At 41.6% G+C, this 3964-nt stretch overlaps 1 pseudogene; it reads left to right on the top strand.

The window, feature by feature from the left end:
* Window positions 1–526: 526 nt before the first annotated feature.
* On the top strand, window positions 527–1349 carry LOC121101188 (annotated as a pseudogene).
* Window positions 1350–3964: the final 2615 nt, after the last annotated feature.

Genomic DNA, 3964 nt, shown 5'->3' with positions numbered 1-3964 from the left:
CTGGGATTAGGACCCTCATGTCTTCTGGGAGCTCTATGCCTACTACCAATGCTCGATCAGTTGAAGGGGATAATCCCAGGTAAATCTTTCCCTTGCATCAGAGCTTTTGCCAAACTTGATCCAAACGTATGTAGTAGGATGCATGGCACGTTTCAAAACTGTCCCATTTCATTATTTTATCTTAGGAAGTCAACACATCTTTATAGACAACTGACACGTTATCGTATTACTGCCTTTCTCTGTGTGATCATGACAGGAGGTGTCTGTGCAGGAGACTTTCCTCTGCATTTTTAACCTTTATCCATGGAGCACATGTATGTATTTTTCAGAAGGTGCTAGAGAAATTGTGAGCAGAGCACATAGAGCAGTTACGATGTCTGCATGCCTACTTGTTACCCTCGTGTGTGAACTGGTCAAGGCCCCACTTAACAGGGATGACGGTTCTACTCAAGACTGAAGAAGCCACACTTGAGCTATTCTAATATACTGATCATTGAATGGTGAAGACTCTTCCATGTGGAAGGACATGGAGAAAGGTTATCTACCTGTGTTCCTAGAAAGGTTGGCCTTGGGTTTTTGTTGTTGTTATTGTTGTCGTTTTCCTGAAGACACTATAGATTTCCACTGCAGATTTCCATATGACGAGTGGCAGACCGCCGTGGGTATGAATATTAGGTCTGTGGAGGCAGGCCTTATTCGGAAAAGCCTATGCATACTCTTTCCTCAGAGACTTGTCGCCTCTTTTCTAGGTGAGAAAGAAATGCCCAAGGGCACTGCCATAATGCCTCAGGTGGCAGCCCTGGGTTAGGTAAGGAGTCTACCTCTTTTGTTTTTTCAGCCAGCACCACCATCTTCCAGTAATTCACCAAAACGACCAACACAAAGGGAAAGTTGAAAGGCACCTGCTACATGTCTAGGCCTCTTAGAAAATATGGAGCTGTCCCTTTGGCCACATACATGTGATTCTACAAGAAAGGTGATATCGTAGCCATCAGGAGAATGGACACTGCTCAAAAAGGAACACCCCGCAAACAGTACCTTGGGAAAGCCAGAGGAGTCCACAAGGTTACCCAGCATGCTGTTGGCACTGTTGTGAACAATCAAGGGAAGAGCGAGATTCTTGCCAAGAGAATTAATGTATGTATTGAGTACACTCAGCCCTCAAAGAGTCAGGATGGCTTCCTGAAGCACATGAAAGAAAATAATCAGAGACGGAAGGAAGCCAAACAGAAAGGTATATGAGTTCAACTGAAGAGCCAGCCGACTCCACACAGAGAAGCACACTTTGTGAGAACCAGTGGAAAGGAGCCTGAGCTGTGGAACCCATTCCCTATGAATTCATGGCATGATATGTGTAAAAACAAAAAAAAAGATCTCAAATTGTTTTTAAAAAAAAGTCTACCTCTTTCACAGGTGACGTATTACCCAGCAGTGGACATCTCTAGGGATGCAAGGATTTATGTCCTTTGAGAACAGCCATATTACAAGCTGAATTTTAAATATCTTTGTGTTGAAATTTTCATCACTGTCTTATAATCTACAGCATAATTTTTGTTAGAAGTTACAGAATTGACTCTATTCTCACTGTATTTGCAGAAAGGATGGATAGGTGTCCACCATTCAGATGAAGTGTTTTGCAAAAGCTATGTGGGCATGAAGGGAGCCAGAGGGCATCACCTGCAGGAAGATGGCCCCATAGAAAAGGGGTTAGAGGTTTTCATATGGGCCAGATGATAAACAGAGGTGGCAAGTAAGAACCATGAAAGATTTTGGAGCAGATACATGACCCTGGAAATCTCTAGACACCTCATAAATGATTGAATTCTTACACAGAATCAAGTAAAATTGGGGTCAGGCTTTTTACTCAGGCATTTGGGGAAAACATGATTTTAGATTAGTGATATCCAAGACATAAGGGCCAGATACAGGAGGAGAAGGTGTAATAAATACTCTGAAGGAATTTAAAAGTTTATTTTGGGTTTGCCTTGCAAGCCAACCCTCTTCCTCGCATGTTGGTATAAGACTGTTAGCGGCATGCTGCTGCCGATTTGTATCTTATCCAAAGTTGGGCTATTTTGAAAGCCACGCTTGCTACATGCCAATAGAAAAACATGACACAATAGGACAAAAGGGAGTTGGTAGATGATGAAGCCGCACACAGGCCCACTTAGTCATCCTTTAATAAGTGCATACTACTACCCCACAGTGCAGTTCTTCACTTGCTTCTAAGTGTACTTTAAGCCAGTCATTCTAAATCACCACCACCTGAGAGAAAAAGGAGCATGAGAGATGAACTTATCCTTTTCAACATAATATATGGGTAACAGTAATATCCTTCACATAACACATGCCGTGCTGTTCTCCTAAATACTGTAGGTGACGTATGCACGCTGAAAGTCCTCTTTGTCCTCATATGCTGGGTTCTAAAATATTTGATGAATAAAGAAAATCAAAGAAAGGAAAATGAAATTGCTTTAAAAGAAGGAATTTTATTTTCATAAAACACCACACACACACACACACACACACACACACACACACAGTGGCAGGCAGTTTCTGAAAGGGCTTTCAGTGATGCCGTCCCCCTGATATAGCCCACTCCCCATGATAGTGGGTTTGAGATGAATCCTTCTTGAGATTAATGACTTCTGAAATGAGATAACAGAAGACTGTGACTTTTTTCTTGCTCACTGGGTCTTGCCCTCTTGCTCTTTTTGTTGTGAGCTGCCTTACGGAGAAGATCTGTGTCACAGACTTTGAGGGAAGCCTGTGGCCAATAGCCATTAAGGAAAGGACTGAGGCACTGCATCCAGGAGCTTAGGAAAAACAGTCCTGCCATTGACCTCTACAGTGAGGGGTGAAGGGCATCCACTCACTCCCTGAGTGAACCTCAGGGTGACTGGAGCCCCACCGAGACCTTGCCTGAGCTTTGTGAACTATTCACTCCCAAAAAGCCCAGCCAAGCACTGCCTGGACTTCTGACCTACAGAAACTGTGAGATAAATTATTGTTGCTTTAGTGACTGAGATTTGGAATCATTTGCTAAACAGAAATGCCTAACTAACGCACAAAAATACCCAGACACACAAGAGAAAATACGTTTTTCTCTAGAAGTTGTAACTAGAGGAGGCTACCATAAATTAGCAAAGTTCAACATATTATTTGATTGCAGCATGAGAATATCATAAAGTGTCTTTTCCTTAGAATTTGTTAAACACTCAAATAAAAAACTAGAATGTTGCATAAACGTCCACTGTGAAAGGCAAAGAAAACAGAGAGGTTATGAGAGGTAGTTATAAAAAAGTATTAAAAGATTCAAAGTCAGAATTTATATTTTAAAGAAAATGTCAAGGATTCCAAACACACACACACCTCCTTCTCTGGAGTAATTATGACTCTAATAATACATTACAATAAACGAAGTTCCGAGTAACGAATCTGTGGCAGGTCTAAGCCCATACGCTTCAGGAGAATCATTTTGTCTTTGCTTAGAAATGTTTCCTCTGTAATGTTGCCAACAAATTGCAAAGGCCCCTCTTCTTAAATAATAATAATTCCACCACTAAGTGAATTTTATAAGTAAACATTTCTTCATGACATTAAATTATGTTAATTTTTGAATACAGACTTTGCCCCTATATATTTTTTTAAAGATTTATTTATTTATTAGACAGAGACAGCCAGCGAGAGAGGGAACACAAGCAGGGGGAGTGGGAGAGGAAGAAGCAGGCTCCTAGTGGAGGAGCCTGATGTGGGGCTCGATCCCAGAACGCCAGGATCACGCCCTGAGCCAAAGGCAGACGTTTAACGACTGCGCCACCCAGGCACCTCTGCCCCTATTTTGTTAATCAGTACTTTGTGAGAAGGGGAAAAATTAAGTTTCAAAAGCAATAGTACCTCAATGATTCAAATCAAATCACCAGGCTGATGACTGGCAGACAATAAAAAAAAAATAAATTGTCCT

Source organism: Ursus maritimus, unplaced genomic scaffold (assembly GCF_017311325.1).
Source record: "Ursus maritimus isolate PB19 unplaced genomic scaffold, ASM1731132v1 scaffold_7, whole genome shotgun sequence".
NCBI lineage: Eukaryota > Metazoa > Chordata > Mammalia > Carnivora > Ursidae > Ursus > Ursus maritimus.
Note: the sequence above shows the minus strand (reverse complement) of the source record. Positions and strands in the feature narration are given on the sequence as shown.